General features: G+C 41.5%; 1 protein-coding gene across 1 annotated transcript in view; it reads right to left on the reverse strand.

Moving 5' to 3' along the window:
* Nucleotides 1-19,751, reverse strand: part of LOC124621833 (nucleosome assembly protein 1;2-like) — a 344,932-nt gene that overhangs the window by 317,547 nt on the left and 7,634 nt on the right. The gene's annotated exons all lie outside the window — the stretch shown is intronic.

A 19,751-nucleotide genomic window follows, 5' to 3' on the forward strand; every position in this document is an offset into this window, starting at 1 on the left:
GGGTAATCAGTAAGCCAAAAATTGATTATTTTAGGACACTCCTCAGAGACATTCACTGGACTGATGTTTACAGTGCTCATGGCATGAATGAAAAATATAACATTTTTGCTAATAAAGTGCTTACCTTATTTGAACACTGCTTTCCCCCAAAACTTACCAAGGTTAGAGCAAAGTCTACAAAGAAGCCATGGATTACTCGAGGAATAGGGGTATCTTGTAAAACAAAAAGAAAACTGTATCTGTCAATCCGAAACATTTCCAATGTTGATGCTATAGCACATTATAAGAAATACTGCAAAATATTAAAGACTGTAATACGGATGTCAAAGCAAATATATTACAAGGAAAAGATAGTCATATCAGATAACAAAATAAAGACAATATGGGATATAGTGAAGGAGGAGACTGGTAGAACCAGACATGAAGAGGAACAAATAGCATTAAGAGTAAATGATGCATTGGTGACAGATGTGTATAGTGTTGCAGAACTTTTTAACAAACATTTTATAACTGTTACTGAAAAGATGGGGTTGTCAGGTTCAGTAGATGCTGCTATGGATTACCTTAGACCAGACATTTCAAGTAACTTCCATAATATGAATTTGACCCTCACTACCCCAACAGAAATAATGTCCATCATAAAATCTTTAAAATCAAAAACATCTAGTGGGTATGATGAAATATCAACAAAGTTAATTAAAGAATGTGATTCTGAGCTAAGTAACATATTAAGCTATCTGTGTAACCAGTCGTTTATCAGTGGAATATTTCCCGAATGGCTGAAATATGCTGAAGTTAAGCCACTGTTTAAGAAGGGAGATAAAGAAATAGCATCAAATTTCCGTCCAATTTCACTGTTGCCAGCATTCTCAAAAATTTTCGAAAAAGTAATGTACAGTCGTCTTTATAACCATCTTATCTCAAATAACATACTGTCAAAGTCACAGTTTGGATTTCTAAAAGGTTCTGATATTGAGAAGGCTATCTACACTTACAGTGAAAATGTACTTAATTCATTAGACAAAAAATTGCAGGCAACTGGTATATTTTGTGATCTGTCAAAGGCATTTGACTGTGTAAATCACAATATCCTTTTAAGTAAACTAGAATATTATAGTGTAACAGGAAATGCTGCAAAATGGTTCAAATCTTATATCTCTGGCAGGAAACAAAGGGTGTTATTAGGAAAGAGACATGTATCAAGCTATCAGGCATCATCCAACTGGGAACTAATTACATGTGGGGTCCCACAAGGTTCCATTTTGGGGCCCTTACTTTTTCTTGTGTATATCAATGACCTTTCATCAGTAACATTACCAGATGCCAAGTTTGTTTTGTTTGCTGATGATACAAACATTGCAATAAATAGCAAATCAAGTGTAGTCTTAGAAAGATCAGCCAATAAAATATTTGTAGACATTGATCACTGGTTCCTAGCCAATTCTTTGTCACTAAACTTTGAAAAAACACACTACATGCAGTTCAGAACTTGTAAGGGGTGTCCCAAGAGTATATGTCTAACATATGATGACAAGAAGATAGAAGAAGTGGACGGTGTTAAATTCTTGGGATTACAGCTTGATAATAAATTCAACTGGGAGGAGCACACCACAGAACTGCTGAAGCGTCTTAACAAATCTCTGTTTGCAATGCGAATTTTGTCAGACATAGGGGATATAAAAATGAAAAAGCTGGCATACTATGCTTACTTTCATTCCATAATGTCATATGGGATTATTTTCTGGGGTAATTCATCAAGCCAAGCTAAAGTTTTCCGGGCACAAAAACGTGCAGTAAGAATTATATGTGGTGTGAACTCAAGAACATCCTGCAGAAGCCTGTTTAGGGAACTAGGGATACTAACTACAGCTTCCCAATATATTTATTCCTTAATGAAATTTGTCATTAAAAATATATCACTTTTTCAAACCAACAGCTCAATTCATGGAATCAATACTAGAAATACGAATAATCTTCACAAGGATTTAAAGTCACTTAGTCTTGTACAAAAAGGTGTGCATTATTCAGGAACACACATTTTCAATAACTTGCCAGCAGCCATAAAAAGCTTAACAACCAATGAAATTCAGTTTAAGAGAAGCCTAAAGGATTTATTGGTGGCCAACTCCTTCTACTCCATTGATGAATTTCTGAGGAAAACCAACTGATTTGTATATAAGTACAACATAACTTCTGCACAATTTCAGTGCATTAATGTGTTCACTGAAAATTTGTGTGTGTGTGTGTGTGTGTGTAAGTATAATCTAACTTCTGCACCATTTCAGTGCAGTAATGTGTTCATTGTAAATAAGTATTACAGTAGTTGTATTACATGTTTCTTACCTTATAAATAAATATAAAACTTTTTTATTTTAAATTCAGTGCAATAGTATTTGTAAAATGACTCTTAGTGTTCATTAAAAAATGATGATCATTCCATCTGGGACCTGTGGAATGGTACATTAGCTTATTTGTTTTAGTTTAAATATTTGTCATGTATTGTTGTTTTTCTGACATGTTCCACATCCTGGAGGACCTCCTCACTACGGATCAATTGGAATGAAAGTAAATCTAATCTAATCTAATCTAGAGCATAGACAGTGACGCTGTGTGTAAGGTATTTTGGCCAAAGCCACAAATCGTGATATTTGTTCCAAGAACATCAAAAGCAAAATTCCACGTGAACTTTCTAAAGGAATGGGGACTGTTACGCCACAGGATAATGTTGCAGGCTGATGAAGCAATTGTTAAAGTGTTCCCTGGTCGGTATCAGAGCTGAAACGAATTCAGACTACTATACTATACATACAGGATGACAATTATTGAACTACATGAAATAGAATCGTCACAGCTTCCGAACAGCTTGCATTAGGACATTTAAACTGCACAGTTGGCCCAGTGGCATGATGGGAATTAGTATGCGAATATGATTTGGTTTAGCGACGAAGCCCACCTTCATTTAGATGGGTTCGTCAATAAGCGAAATTGGAGCATTTTGGGGACTGAGAATCCCCATTTTGTGATCTATAAGTCTCTTCACCTTCAACGGGCCTGACTGTGTGGCGTGTAATGTCCGGTCACGGAATAATCAATGCGATATTCGTTGATAGCAGAGCGACTACCGAACGGTAAGAGAAGGTTTTGCAATAATCCCAAAATGTAAAACGTAAAAAAAACTAAGTACAATAATTACATAAAAATAATTATGTGTAAAATATCTCTTTACCGCCATGGAAATACCTAAATATTGTATGAAATATATAATATACAATATATAAGTAGATCCATGGTTGTAGAGAGATATTTTATACATTACTATTTTTGTGTTATTATTGTACTTTGTTTTTTTACTTTTTGACGATTATGGGAACCCGTTTTACACTGATTGGTTGACGTGAGGGAGAATAGGTAGGTATTTAAGCGTATACCCATCACTTGCTGGCACCAGCTGACATCACAGCAGCTGAGAAGAGTGCTCCATCTACCATCTTCGAATGATGCCATGCGTATAACAAGTCTCATTGTATTTTATCCTTATAAGCATTTTGTCGTATTTTATTGTCAATCTAGTAAGACAGGTCTGATGATGGTCATGTGATGTGACCGAACACGGTCACCTGTGTTCTTGCAGCATACGTGGTGCGATCAAGACTGAATTTGAAAAAGAAAAATTTTTTTAAAATTTTTTGATCGCTGTTCAAAAAATGTTTATTATAATTATTCTAAATCCGAATGTCCGTAGCGACGTTTATATATTGAATAAATAGTGTCCACATTGTAGTTTGTAACAAATTTAGTTTTTTTCATATAGTTCAGTGATTGTTACCCTCTAGAATGCAATACAAACCAGGAAGAACAACAGAAATGGCATGTAGGGAGGGCACTCCACCGACCTAATATTGCCACATGCGACCTGAATTGGACGACCAAGGTGCCGATGCAGCAGAGTGACCTCACAGGGAAGGGAGCATAACTGTACTGCCTACTGAGTTATTCCTTGTCGCTGTATCCATAGCCTTAGAGAACTTCAGCCGTATTTCATCATTCCTTAGTACCTCCGTATCCCACTTCTTTGCGTATTGATTGATCCTGACTAACGTCTTGAACTTCAGCCTACTCTTCATCACTACTTATTGTGATCAGAGCCTATATCTACTCCTGGGTAAGCCTTACAATCCAGTAACTGATTTCGTAAACTCTGTCTGACCATGATGTAATCTAACTGGTGTAGCACCCACAAAAAATTTGTCGACTCTTTCTTGTATGCTGCTGACGATAATCTGCCTCCCGTCATCCAAATCAGGCTATTCCATGCGATGTAAGTACCAGTCCAGCCTAAATATGTCAGAAAAGTCTGACTAATGTGTAAACTGCAGCATCCCAATTCTTAGTTCTGTCTTCGTTCAGTGAAATTATTACAAAACTTGTAACACACCCGGGAGTACGAATGGGTGGGGTACCTTAAACTGGTTGTCGTTTCGTGACCGTGCGCCCTGTCCACACCACATACCTGATAATACCGCCGCGGTCGTAGTGTTCTGCTCCACACTGCAGCTGGCTTGCCTGAAATTATCTATCGAAATACGCAAGCGGGCTTAGGGGAGCCACTCAACGTTAAAACACAGCACTCTTCTACGTCTGGTATGAACAGCTATTTTCGGTGACGATAAAAGAAAATAGCAGGTTGCACTGTTTACTTTCTAATTCATAAGTTTTGATGCCACGTCTGGTATTATTATCTGTCCACAATATCGCGTGGACGAGCGTATGCGTAACCGAACACGACGCGGATGATTGTTGATGATGCGAAAGCCGAATAATCGAGCGAAAGTTCTTATGCTCTCCACGCATACACAGATTTTATTTGGTACCAGACCTCCTTGACACTAGTAGTGATATAAAACTGTTCTTAAAGTTTATTTTTCAGTTCTCTGTTCGCACTTGTACGAGCGTGCGCGTGACCATCGCGGCGCGGCTGTTTGTTGATAATGCGAAAACGCGATGACCGAACGCACGTCCTCGCGCTCGCTACAAGACACTGGCACTTGACTGCACTCTTTTATGGCAACTAATTTCTACTGATTCACATGATTATGGGAGACCGAACACGGCGCGGATGATTGATGCAGTGCGCCACGCAACGAGAGGACACACAAATATGTTATCGGCGGCGCTGCTCATTTTTAATTACATCTTGACGCACTTTCCTCTGAATCACTTCCATATTTCATCACTTTACTGTAATAGCACTTGTAGCAACACTTCAACTTCCACACTAACAATGCCTCTCACATGCAGAGCTACCCACAACACAACATAACAGTTCCGTGCCCCGTGCGCGACTCGACAGACGCAGCTGCCCGCAAAGATACTCTACAACTAAGCCAGCAATATCACAATACGCTTACAAACTGATGTAGACAAAATTGTATCCGTCACCAAGAACACAAAACACTCTGAGAAAAATAAAACTCGATAGTAATTAGAACACTAATTTACGAGGTCTGATTCATGTTGTCCTAAAAAGTGAACTTCACAAAGAGAGTTGGCATTGCTGGCTGTGACGGTTTGAGATAACTGTTTTGCTTCTAAGTGTTATAGTACTCATGCGCAACGGAATTACCTGGGAATGGTAAATGTACACAAATATGTGGATACGTACTTCACAAGTTCGATTGACCCGTGGGGAGTGCAACATAAATGATGAAATAGATCAATATGTAGGCGCCTATAGGTAGATAGTAATTGTCAAGGAAAACCCTAATACAAAGTATCAGGAACAAGTATTGATTGAGAGTCCAGAGACATTCGCCATCCACCTAAGTACCATTTCCATAGGAACTGGGAGGATAAGAATACAGCAATAATAGTATGAACAGATGCATGAGTGCATTTATTCTTCCTGCAGTCAAAACGTGACTGTAACGGACAGAATCCCTAACATGTAGTGCCATTCTAACTACAGCTTCTCACATGTTCTTTCGAATATGTGTGCACATGCAGATGCTATTGACAATCTGTATGCATATTTTATAAACATTTTAATGTTAATCTTGCTGTTTTGTTTTATAATAAATGATTACAATCGTCTTCTTTCTTGTACGGGAATTATGTCTTTTATCAGGAGCCATAGCGCCTTTCCTGTATCTTTATTGCTGGCCGTGTGTCAGTTCTTTCATTTGGCTTTGGTGTACCATGACTGGTTGCATAGAGCTTTAATGGTGTTGGCTAGGGTGGTCATGATATTGGACGGTTTCCGGCGAGGGTTGACACAGAGTTACAGGGCGACCAGGAGAGGGCAGTATACCGTACGTCAATGATGGTGAGGCTGTTGTGTTCGGGGCTGGGAGCCGACGCCGGAGCAGTCCAGTTTCGCTGTTGGCTTGGCGCGACGCAGAGGGGTGGCTCAGTTGAGTGGGACTACCCAGGGTCTTCTTACCATAGGGTAACTAAGGGTTGGCAGCGCCCGCAGTGGAAACCATTGCTGTCTGCGGGTGGTTTATGCCTGGGTGCGGCCACGTCCCGTCCCGTAGCGTCATGTGACGTCTTCAGCGTTCTCGCTGCTGCTGCTGACTGCTTCCTTTCTTCTGGGTGAGATGCTTCTTGCTAGAAGTGCTGTCCTCTTATAAGCCTCCTACCTCTCTTACTAATTAGGCTTTTCTATATGACTGTATACCTAAAGACCCTAATCTGTGGGGAAAAGGTATCTGCTCCGAAGAATAACGCAAAACCGAGAGAAATAGATGAAGTTATAACCGAATCGCCACTGCTCAGTACTTTAGCAATGACGATTAGAAACAAAGCGCGGTTTACTTTACATATTTTTATTTCGTAAACGAATTTTTAATTAACAGTAGCTAGTGGAAAATTTGGAAAAAAGGTTTTCAAAGTATGTCATTAATGAAAAAACCAATGGTCACCAGTTCCTCTTGGGAACAAGAATAATTAAATTGGAACTGAACTTTATACTGGTGAGCAGTCTTACGTAAGAATAGTTATTGGCGTCATGATGTAGGAACAGTACCTAACGCACACTTTCAAGTATTTCACACCACACATGCCACAGTAGTCAGATAATAATCAAAAAGCGAACACATACAACATATTATATCAAATTTCATAGATAGATTAAAGTAAGATTGTTTACTGGCTGTGGACAAAAACTTTTTGTTACGTTACTCACCGTAATTGTAGCAAGTACAATGATTTGTATTTACACATTCCTAAAGACTGTCATTTACGTAGCAGTTACTCTGATATTTCTTTGCACTAAAAGTTATAACTTATGCCACAAGCTATAAATTAGAAACTGTGCTTTGACAGTGAAATTCAGTGTCCAAGTTACGTAAAGTTTTATTACCAATTTTTTATTATGAAAGTTACTCTATTCTTAGCAAATGAATGAATACTGGCTTTTGCGTAATTCTGTTCCTGATATTATTCATACTACATCGAAAGTTTCCATTATTACGTAATTGTTCAAAAGTTGGAAAAATTATGTTTTGATAAACTATTTACTTAATGTTCACTTCATTTTCATTTCATTTTCTGATTATCTCGGTTCGTACAATTGGATGGAATGGATACTACTTGGATAACGATTTAAGAAAATTACTTACTTGACAATATGCACGAAAAAAATGTTATTTAAGCAATGACTTTCTAACTCCGCTGGTCAGCCTACTACGCTTCTAGTTATAAAAAGCATAGATCTTACGTGTGGGCAGGTTTCCCCATCCCCATACGTGTTGGTTGTGGCTGTGGAACATAGCCTGTCTTGTAAAAGATGCTACACCTGAAAAAGTATGCGATTTGGAAAGTCCAGTTGAATGGCACACCTTTGCAAAAACCACTAGCAGTTCGATGTGGGAAATCGTTTGGGTTAAGGGCGTGACACTTCTGAAATCGGTAGGGGTGCATATCATCTTTATGTAACACATGTCAAATTGTGGAATAGCTTACACTCATATCCTATGCAACATACTGTGAGCTTGTTGAGGGTGTGTTTTCCAGGAATACTAAAGCATCTTCATTAGGTCCTAGTTTAAGCACTGAACACTGATGACCTCGTCAATTTGGCCTTCGCACCTGTAACACAAAGTAAATACACTGGGTTCCGAAATGGGCCTTAAATGCATCTGTGCCATCACGAGAATGTGCCAGGAAAATCATACCCCAAGTGAACCTGTCTGTCGTAGGGGCCTGTGGATGGCGGTAAATATGCGTGGACTGGGGAAGCGCCGAACATACACACATTGGGGACAGTGAGTATTTCCATCCAAACCCCATATGCATCCCTTTACTCCAAAGAATAACGCTCCACTCAGTGTCTGCTCCACACAGTAACAAACACAAGACAGTGCCCATTTGATGACAAACTTTTGCAGGGCGAACCAGACTCCCCAGTGAGCACAGGTGCTGCCCGCTATGCAACACCTATCAGGAAGGCATTTGCACAACCAAAAGCAATGTATTCACGTCTCGGTAATAGGTGGTACACCTGTAGTGTGTCCTGCCAATATCCGCAACTATGTTGAGTATACAATTTGCCAACAAAGGTCAAAAACTTCAATCTGACGTTTTTCCTTGGTGACACAAATACATTGAAACCCTTCCCCTGCAGTTCTCCCACCAAGACGCCTTACATGGCATGATGTGTGCCTACCCTCTTGTCAGCAGCGACGCTGATCAATGATCCCTAGCGCCATACACTTAGGTGTCACAGACATATGTTCCTAAGTGAAATAAGCTCGTCGTGACCCACTCTAGCAGCACTCTCATTTTCGGAAACTTGATATGCTTTGTAATGCTGTTATTTTGTGGTAATTTAAGAATATCTTAATATTCTATCCTCAGTTGAATTCAGTCCTTCTACGTAGCAGCCCTGTGCCCTGCTATCAGCTATCAATGGTAACAGATCATGGCTGTGATTTCACGGGGTAAGGATAAAATTGCACACTGGTGGTAGTATATTTACACTATTTATATTATTTTTTTTTTTAATTTTCGTGTGGATACCGTCCTATTGTGTTTGTTGTGTGCTTCAGGTGCAGTTCCCTGGCAGCAACGAACATCATCAACGTGGGTACCCTCACAAAATCGTGCCTGCAATATGGGCTACGCATTCATAAAGTAAATGTCGAGGGCAGCGTACCTGAACTTTGTCAGAGCCTGTGTGCTGTCTTGACTGACCCAGTAAACATTTTCGCCGAGTCAATGGGCGAGGTAAATCAAACTTCCGAAATCTGTATAAGTTTACTGGGTGATCTTCAACGAGCTGTAACAGGTTTGAAACTTGCTTCCCATCTCGAAGACAGATTTGCCGAGTGTAGGCCCTTCTGGGCCTCCTAGCTAATAGAATTCGAGACATATGCCGTGTCAGTAAAGATCTTTCAGTGCTGTCCAAAGGAAAATATTTGCAGGACGAGGTTGTGGCCTGAAAGCAACAAATGTTAGTCCTACGTTGGTGGGACGAGGAGCTGGGTGTTGAAGTTAACATTAGTGAGGGCAGATATGAACAAAGAATTTGCAGCCTGTTTGGGAAGTAGGTAGCTTGTTTTGAGAGTAGCCGAACCCTCTGATGTCTACTATTGAAAGAGTGTCACGTTTCTCAGTAGATAGTACCGATCAGTTAACTGAGTTGTTGTGGCTGTTTGTTGGGTTACATCAACAGGCTAATGTGTTACAGCATAATCAAAGAGTAGTCTTACAACAGGTTTATCCATTGACCATAGGCCATTAGCAAAAGATAATTGCGGGAGCAATGGAAGGTGCAGATACGTTGTGAGACTTCTGAAAGTTGCTGTTAAATAAATGCGTGGGTGCTTGTAAGAGGAAAGATTTGCTAGACCAACATGTATACTGCGTACAAGGCAAGGATAACCATTTGCCTCATTGTGTTAATGAAATGCATCTTTGCATTTTAGTATTGTGTGTTACGATCTCCGAAGAACTGGCGATGGCATTATCTTGGAGGGTATGGGAGCAGAGGACAGGTCCAGAAAATTGTTTAGTGATAAACCAGTGAGCAACGTCGATATAGACAAACGTTTGGCTGGAATTCGTAAATATTCTTTATAGTGGCCATGAATGGGGGAACTAAATCTGAGCAATAACCTGGGCATTCTAAAAAACATGTGTGAAGTCAGAGCTGGTCAGTCACATCCTGTTACTAGCATTGTATGTTACTTTTGCAAGAAGCCTGGCCGTTTTGTCAGGCAATCTACGATACCTAAAGGTAGGTGGATGAACAGCTGATGCCAGAAGCAAAAGGCACATTCTGCATTATGCAGAATGCTTCCACTCGTGCACCATCAAAGTTGGGTGACTGCTCTGTGTGCATACATTTTTAGGAACTGAACATGTATGTGCTCTGCTGGATTATGGAGGAACGTCCCCCTCCTGGACTGCACCTGGTATACACGTCATAAACAATTGACCATCTTCTCAGAGCTAAGTGTGATGGGTGAGTCATGTGGTGGAAGGACAACCTCGTATTGTCGTTGGTCAGGCTTGAATAAGCGATTCCAGGGGTTCTTGTGGGCACTTGTGTGCTTGGTTTTTAAAAATTTGGCTCTGAAGCCCATTCTGTGTTGTGATTTTTTGCAATTGACCCAGTGTTTGGTAGATTATGTTGGTCGTGGTCGTATATTAAATTTAGGTCAGAGGAGAGTATTAAGTTTTGTACCCATAGCATTGGCACAAAGGTATGTAGAGTGACTGCAGAGCAGGCAAGAGTTGATGTTACCCACTTACCCAGCGGTCAATCTGCGAGCGGTGGGAAAATTTCCGGACGTGTTGTTTAACACATTGCGAGTAACTACTAAAGTTTAATACTAGAACCAGCTCACGGATAAGCTCTCAATGCATCAGTTTTCCTACTGGTTGTCAACTCGTGAAATGCAACATTTTCATACAGTCATCGAATATTTATATGCTGATGGTGTCATCTATCCTTTGTCTCACCTTACACTGACCCTATATTTCTGGTTTCTAACACTCATAGGAAGGGTTTTCGACCCATAGCTTATTACCAGAATGTTGTGCTCGAGTCTATCCCACCTACGGAATAACGCAAGTGCTTTACGCGATTTCCGGGTGACAAACCTACAATCGTGGCCGAAACGTTGACTTTTCTATAGCAGCAGTAGTTTCTACATTATGACGCGGTACCAAACCCAGAAAACTTTTATGTCGACTGACTCTGGCCGCGGAAGCCTACGCCATTATAAACCTTTTGCAGTTCAGGATTTACACTAGGCCTACTACCAGGAGAGTCTAAGCCTCCAACGGCGTTATGTACCACCTACAACCTATCTCAGTTTAATAGGGTCATCTTTGGACCGGGCAGAGGACCGGCAGTTTGATGGCGTCTATTGGATTCTGTCTGGAGGTCTTTGAGTTCACGTCTGTTTACAGCGCCAGTTCTGCAGAGCGTCTAGACCACATCCGCCAGGTTTTCAGCCACCTGAAGGAAGCGGGTCTGACTGCTAAATTTAACACAATAACGTTCACCTGGGATGAAGTATGAAAATTGGGACCCCTCGATAACGGCTGGAACCAGTTCATTCATTCCAGTCCCAAAAGACAAGATGGCTACCATCTGCTTTGTTGTAAAAGTGAATTTCCTTCTGAATTTCATGCTGAATTTCACGCAGATGTTGTTGTTGTTGTGGTCTTCAGTCCTGAGACTGGTTTGATGCAGCTCTACATGCTACTCTATCCTGTGCAAGCTTCTTCATCTCCCAGTACCTACTGCAACCTACATCCTTCTGAATCTGCTTAGTGTATTCATCTCTTGGTCTCCCTCTACGATTTTTACCCTCCACGCTGCCCTCCAATGCTAAATTTGTGATCCCTTGATGCCTCAGAACGTGTCCTACCAATCGATCCCTTCTTCTAGTAAAGTTGTGCCACAAACTTCTCCTCTCCCCAATCCTATTCAATACCTCCTCATTAGTTACGTGATCTACCCACCTTATCTTCAGCATTCTTCTGTAGCACCACATTTCGAAAGCTTCTATTCTCTTCTTGTCCATACTAGTTATCGTCCATGTTTCACTTCCATACATGGCTACACTCCATACAAATACTTTCAGAAACGACTTCCTGACACTTAAATCTATACTCGATGTTAACAAATTTCTCTTCTTCAGAAACGATTTCCTTGCCATTGCCAGTCTACATTTTATATCCTCTCTACTTTGACCATCATCAGTTATTTTACTCTCTAAATAGCAAACCTCCTTTACTACTTTAAGTGTCTCATTTCCTAATCTAATTCCCTCAGCATCACCCGATTTAATTTGACTACATTCCATTATCCTCATTTTGCTTATGTTGATGTTCGTCTTATATCCTCCTTTCAAGACACTGTCCATTCCGTTCAACTGCTCTTCCAAGTCCTTTGCTGTCTCTGACAGAATTACAATGTCATCGGCGAACCTCAAAGTTTTTACTTCTTCTCCATGAATTTTAATGCCTACTCCGAATTTTTCCTTTGTTTCCTTCACTGCTTGCTCAATATACCGATTGAATAACATCAGGGAGAGGCTAGAACCCTGTCTCACTCCTTTCCCAACCACTGCTTCCCTTCCATGCCCCTCGACTCTTATAACTGCCATCTGGTTTCTGTACAAATTGTAAATAGCCTTTCGCTTCCTGTATTTTACCCCTGCCACCTTTAGAATGTGAAAGAGAGTATTCCAGTCAACATTGTCAAAAGCTTTCTCCAAGTCTACAAATGCTAGAAACGTAGGTTTGCCTTTTCTTAATCTTTCTTCTAAGATAAGTCGTAAGGTTAGTATTGCCTCACGTGTTCCAACATTTCTACGGAATCCCAACTGATCTTCCCCGAGGTCCGCTTCTACCAGTTTTTCCATTCGTCTGTAAAGAATTCGGGTTAGTATTTTGCAGCTGTGACTTATTAAACTGATAGTTCGGTAATTTTCACATCTGTCAACACCTGCTTTCTTTGGGATTGGAATTATTATATTCTTCTTGAAGCCTGAGGGTATTTCACCTGTCTCATACATTTTGCTCACCAGATGGTAGAGTTTTGTCAGGACTGGCTCTCCCAAGGCCGTCAGTAGTTCTAATGGAATGTTGTCTACTACCGGGGCCTTGTTTCGACTCAGGTCTTTCAGTGCTCTGTCAAGCTCTTCACGCAGTATCGTATCTCCCATTTCATCTTCATCTACATCCTCTTCCATTTCCATAATATTGTCCTCAAGTACATCGCCCTTGTATAAACCCTCTATATACTCCTTCCACCTATCTGCCTTCCCTTCTTTGCTTAGAACTGGGTTGCCATCTGAGCTCTTGTTATTCATACAAGTGCTTCTCTTCTCTCCAAAGGTCTCTCTAATTTTCCTGTAGGCAGTACCTATCTTACCCTTAGTGAGACAAGCCTCTACATCCTTACATTTGTCCTCTAGCCATCCCTGCGTAGCCATTTTGCACTTCCTGTCGATCTCATTTTTGAGACGTTTGTATTCCTTTTTGCCTGCTTCATTTACTGCATTTTTATATTTTCTTCTTTCATCAATTAAATTCAATATTTCTTCTGTTACCCAAGGATTTCTATTAGCCCTCGTCTTTTTACCTATTTGATTGTCTGCTGCTTTCACTACTTCATCCCTCAGAGCTACCCATTCTTCTTCTACTGTATTTCTTTCCCCCATTCCTATCAATTGTTCCCTTATACTCTCCCTGAAACTCTCTACAACCTCTCGTTCTTTCAGTTTATCCAGGTCCCATCTCCTTAAATTCCCACCTTTTTTCAGTTTCTTCAGTTTCAAACTGCAGTTCATAACCAAGAGATTGTGGTCAGAATCCACATCTGCCCCTGAAAATGTCTTACAATGTAAAACCTGGTTCCTAAATCTATGTCTTACCATTATATAATCTATCTGATACCTTTTTGTATCTCCAGGATTCTTCCAGGTATACAACCCTCTTTTATGATTCTTGAACCAAGTGTTAGCTATGATTAAGTTATGCTCTGTGCAAAATTCTACAAGGCGGCTTCCTCTTTCATTTCTTCCCCCAATCCATATTCACCTACTATGTTTCCTTCTCTCCCTTTTCCTACTGACGAATTCCAGTCACCCATGACTATTAAATTTTCGTCTCCCTTCACTACCTGAATAATTTCTTTTATTTCGTCATACATTTCATCAATTTCTTCATCATCTGCAGAGCTAGTTGGCATATAAGCTTGTACTACTGTAGTAGGCTTGGGCTTTGTGTCTATCTTGGCCACAATAATGCGTTCACTATGCTGTTTGTAGTAGCTAACCCGCACTCCTATTTTTTTATTCATTATTAAACCTACTCCTGCATTACCTCTATTTGATTTTGTATTTATGACCCTGTAATCACCTGACCAAAAGTCTTGTTCCTCCTGCCACCGAACTTCACTAATTCCCACTATATCTAACTTCAACCTATCCATTTCCCTTTTTAAATTTTCTAACCTACCTGCCCGATTAAGGGATCTGACATTCCACGCTCTGATCCGTAGAACGCCAGTTTTCTTTCTCCTGATAACGACGTCCTCTTGAGTAGTCCCCGCCCGGAGATCCGAATGGGGGACTATTTTACCTCCGGAATATTTTACCCAAGAGGACGACATCATCATTTAATCATACAGTGCAGCTGCATGTCCTCGGGAAAAATTACGGCTGTAGTTTCCCCTTGCTTTCAGCCGTTCGCAGTACCAGCACAGCATGGCCTTTTTGGTTAATGTTACACGGCCAGATCAGTCAATCATCCAGACTGTTGCCCCTGCAACTACTGAAAAGGCTACTGCCCCTCTTCAGGAACCACATGTTTGTCTGGCCTCTCAACAGATACCCCTCCATTGTGGTTGCACCTACGGTACGGCCATGTGTATTGCTGAGGCACGCAAGCCTCCCCACCAACTGCAAGGTCCATGGTTCATGGGGGGGTTCACGCAGATATCAGCTCCTATTAGGTCATTACGTACCATTAGTAGAACATTTGTATGGAGTGAACCTCAATAAGTTGCCTTTGAAGCAATAAAATGAGTCCAAGTATAGCACTAGTGTCAGGGATTCCTTATTTTGATTGCCCGTTTATCTTTCAAAGCAACACTTACGATGTTTTAGGTGCAGTTTTCCTATTACGAGAGCAGGGTGGAGAGGGAAGGCCTCTTGTGTTCACATCACGGGCGTTGTCACAAGTTGAAACCAGATACTCAGTGTACAAATTATAATCACTGGCCGCTATGTTCACACGAGAGAAATATAACTTTTATTTGGAACATCGTCGCTGTCGACTGGAAATAGATACCCAGGCGCAGAGCTGGATGTTCGTTAAGACACGATACACAAGCCAAATAACACAGTGGGCAGTAATGACCTCTAAGTTCTAGTTCGATGTTTGTCATATTAAAGTGGAGCAAAAGCAAACTGCCAATGCGTTGAGCCAATTGTTTCAAGTGGGTGATGTGAGTGAAGTGCCCAGGTTAATACGCAGCAACACAGGAGTCCCAACATTCCCTGCAGAAGGATTGACGCGCGCTTAACTCGCTGTGCAGAACTGGTAATTACGATTGTGGAAAGCGCCAAAGAGGTTGGGGTCAGTTTCACCTTCTAATTGTAATTTATTGTAATTTAATAACACTTTTGCAACCAAAGTGGCACGTAGACGAACCTTTACCGAATGCAACTCTTTCACGGCTGAAGGCCTCGAAACAAGAAATCTTAACAAATCAACAAGATAAAAATCCAGTTCAGAATGCAATAAAGTAATTTAAAAAAAAAAACACACAGCAAGGTATATAGAACGAACATATGCAAGGTGCAATACAAATTGCTGAAAGCCAAAAACATCGACAACATTAAGATGCAATTAAAGAGGCAAATAAAATAAAAAACACATCGCATGTTAAATTTGCAAATTTTTTAAGGAAAAAAGGAAAATAACCATAAGCCTTATATTTTAAGTAGCTGAAAACAGATAATTAAACACCGGTGGCACTCAGAAGCCTCCAGGGAAGTCGGTTTGCCCTCGTTCACTTAGGCGAGACAGGTGGTAAGACCAATTACACTTGATCCGTCAGAAACCCAACCAAGGCACAGCCATGGACCGACCGACAAAACAACTTGCTCCCCACCAATCGGTACATGAGAACTCAAACCCCAAATGTCACGAACGTCAGTATCCTCAAGGAAATATGTATTAAGCTATGAAAACCACGCACTACGTTGGACAGCCCAAACAGGTGAGGAAAGTACGCTGCCTGAAATTACTTCAGTGGCCAGGGCACGAAGCTCGTACCGTTCAGACAGCTCCACACACGCTCCGACACTGTGCAGGGAGCGGCAGCGGACCCAGCGACTGCACTGCGAGGAGATATCTTCCTTCGTCCGCAGCAACCGTCCGACTGCCTGCTTGTCCGTCAGCTACTGCTGCTCCGTTGCGACTGCACAGCTGGTGCGTCTGCCACTCACTTCCAGACACACGACGGCGGAAATACTGGCTCGGACCCAACCATGCAGAGGAAACACATTCACTGGCTAAACGACATCCATGCACCAGGAAAGGACTGACCCAAGTTCCACAAGATGGTAATTGAAGGGGCCCAGAAGCGCTCAGAGAACCGGTTACACGTCGCCCGATGAGACGACCAACCTCTCAGAGCCACTACGCCAAGAACATTTAAAATAATCGTCAGTGGGAACAACGTCAGCTAACGCACAATCTGACAAACACTTGCACGAAGACCTGAACGATACAACAGCAATTAAGCATGCATGAAGACAAATGGGGAGTCGAAGCACACACAGCCGACTCATGAACTTTCGGCGAGCCAAAACGCGCCGTCCGGTAGGAGGACCAACCGACGATCCACCAAGACCGGGGCCTGGCTCAAGTGATGCGTGGCGACAATGGTCAGCGAGCCATGTCTGCGCAGACCTCGCTGCTCCAACCCAACTACACTAGTGCCGCATTGCAACTCCCCGACTGGCAGGTCCGGACTGGGCTCCAGATGCGTTCCAACAGACTGGCAGCCTGTACTCCCAAAGAACTCCTAACTCGGACTGACGAGCTACGACAGACAACGACCGGGAAGTAATAGCAGTCAAGCAAAGATACTACGAGAGGGGATATATCGATACACGCTGCTAACGCCGCTCACGGTCGGGCAAAGCAGCAACCCAGTGACAGTCTTAATTTAAATTAACGTAGTGAGATGGAAGTACGTTAATAACAGAGTGTAAAATACATGATGGCGGGAAGATGAGCCACGCACAGTCAAGGATTTCTTGTGTTTCTGTTCCAGGGAGGATGAGGAATCCAAGTTATGTGTACTCTGTTCAGTCTTCGTGTGGAGGTCACATGTAGTTTCATCTGGACTGGGACATTCAGAAACTGGTCGCTGAGTACGAGTTTCAACCAATCGATAAATCATGTATTGATTACCTGGGGCCTTTGCCTCATTCCCAAAGCAGAAACCTTTTTGCCTTGGTCATAATCGACACTTTCACTATGTCTCGTTGATCCCTACAGCTATTAATATTCAGCATCTTGAGAAAATTTTCGTCGGTTTTGGACCCTTGAAACTTTAGTTAGTGAGTATCAGCCTTCACTTCTAAAGAATTCAAGTGGTTCTGTTTTGACAAGGAATAATACGTATTACCAAGATATCTTAGTATCTAAGGTCATATTCTACTGAAAAAATAAGCCATAACTTGAAATCATCCCCTCACTGTTTACCATTCAAGGTCCCAGATGTGATGGAACATGTTGCCAAATTGTCTATGTTTTTCCTTCAATACCGCCCACCATGAAGCCCATCAGACCACTCCTGCCATGCTAAACATTCTCATTAAATTCTTCAGTGACCATTTTATGGCCGCTCAAGGATCTACTACTGGAATAGGCGGATCTGGAAGAAATAAAATAAAATGGGAGATTCTCAGGAGAAAGCTTGGTAGGAGAATGGGAAGCAAATCGCTTCAGTTAAAGTAGGGGATGAAGCGTTTCTCAAAACTTTTTGAGGACAAAGCCAATGCATTCAAGGCATCAGCAGAAAATGTTGCCCAAGTTTGTCAGACCTTATGTAGTAGGTGAAAGGCTCACACTGCTGTTCCCTTCGTGTTGAGGGATGCAAGAAATGGGTGATGGACAGACAACAAGCCCAAGTATTTAGAGAAAGGAGATTCCGGTTACCTACCCCAGTTCTGCCTTTATGTGAGAGTTTGAGATGTTGTGCTGGCTGTTGTTGACTCTTCCGTTTGGCTTCCCTTTGCTGTAGTGTGACTGGCTGTGTAAAGCTTTAATGGAGCAGGCTACACTAGTCACGAGGTCAGTTGATTTCCAGCGAGGTTTGACAGAGAGTTGTTGGAACGACTGGGATAGCGCAGTACACCAGTGTGCCAATAATGGTGAGGCTATTACAGACAGGGTTTGCAGTCAGCACTGGAGTACTGCAGTGTCGCCTTTGGCTTGGCACAATGCAGAGGGGCAGCACAGTTGAATGGAACTGCATGGCACAAGGCACACTTGTTGAGTGGAACTGGTGTTGCCAGTGCCTGCAGAGGAAGTCGTTGCTGTCTGTGGGGGTTTTATGCCTGGCTGCAACCATGTTGTATCATGTGGCATTGTGCAGCCTCCTCACTGCTTCGAACTCCACCATTTCTTGTGGATGAGCTGTTTGCTGCCAGACGTTCTGTCCCCTGAGCTATTGAGCTGTTGTTGGCCCATTTCCTGCTGGAAACTGTACTGTGCTGTAATTACACTCTCTTACTCTTCTGATTCACCAGTGGCCGAGTTCTGAACCTTCTATGTGCTACATGAACTTACACCAGTTGGGTGTGCCTGTCGATGAGGCCAGTGTTAACGGTTGTGCCTTCCAAATGGTTTGGCAATCGTTTGGGGAGGCAATCAGTATCTGAAGTGTTCTTATATGAAGACAGTAGAAGTTCTAACTACTATTAATTTGTCATTAATTCTGAAACTGACTTAAATATGTATTACAACTACTGTAAGACTTCAAAGCTGTCTGGTTCATCTTACAACAAATTGGTAATACTTAGGCTAGACAGTTGCATAATCGCCTCGTCCATTTGTGAATTGTTCTTATGTGTTTAATTATTACTCGGCTGCCTGCTCTGATTGTGGTTACATAGGAAAGGTAGAATAGTTTTTCCATTAAGTTTCACTTCATTTTGTGGCAGTTTAAAGATGGAATTATATTGATCATATCCTGACACAGTCACTGAACCTTAGCAGCTATGTTTAACAACTAGAAGTGTTATGATTTATTAAGGGAAAAGCTTTTCTTTCTCTGATTGATTAATTGGAACATTTAATGTCTTATATTGATGGTTGATAAAGTTTGGTGGCTTGACAAGTACCATCATACTTCGCTGTCAGTTTGTTGTTCTTTAATATGTTTTGCAGTGGGACATATTTGACTGTTTCATGTCAGGCGTTGCTTCAGACACTGTCTCCACCCACTGTACTCTGGTGGGCTACAGTTCAATTTCAAAATGCACATATACGACAGTGCCGCCTTTTGGAATCAGGATGCCTATGCTTGCGTGCAGTTATATTTTGGTAAACAAAGATTATTGTTATACTGTATCCTAAACTCGGTTTGTCCCTTCCACTTCAGCAGTCCCCTGCCCTGCTACCAGCTGTCACACTAATTACTTCATTATCTCTTAATAATTATTTCTGATGATAGCTATTATTGACAAAAATTAAAATTTTCCTTT

This window comes from Schistocerca americana, chromosome 7, assembly GCF_021461395.2.
Source record: "Schistocerca americana isolate TAMUIC-IGC-003095 chromosome 7, iqSchAmer2.1, whole genome shotgun sequence".
NCBI classification, from domain to species: domain Eukaryota; kingdom Metazoa; phylum Arthropoda; class Insecta; order Orthoptera; family Acrididae; genus Schistocerca; species Schistocerca americana.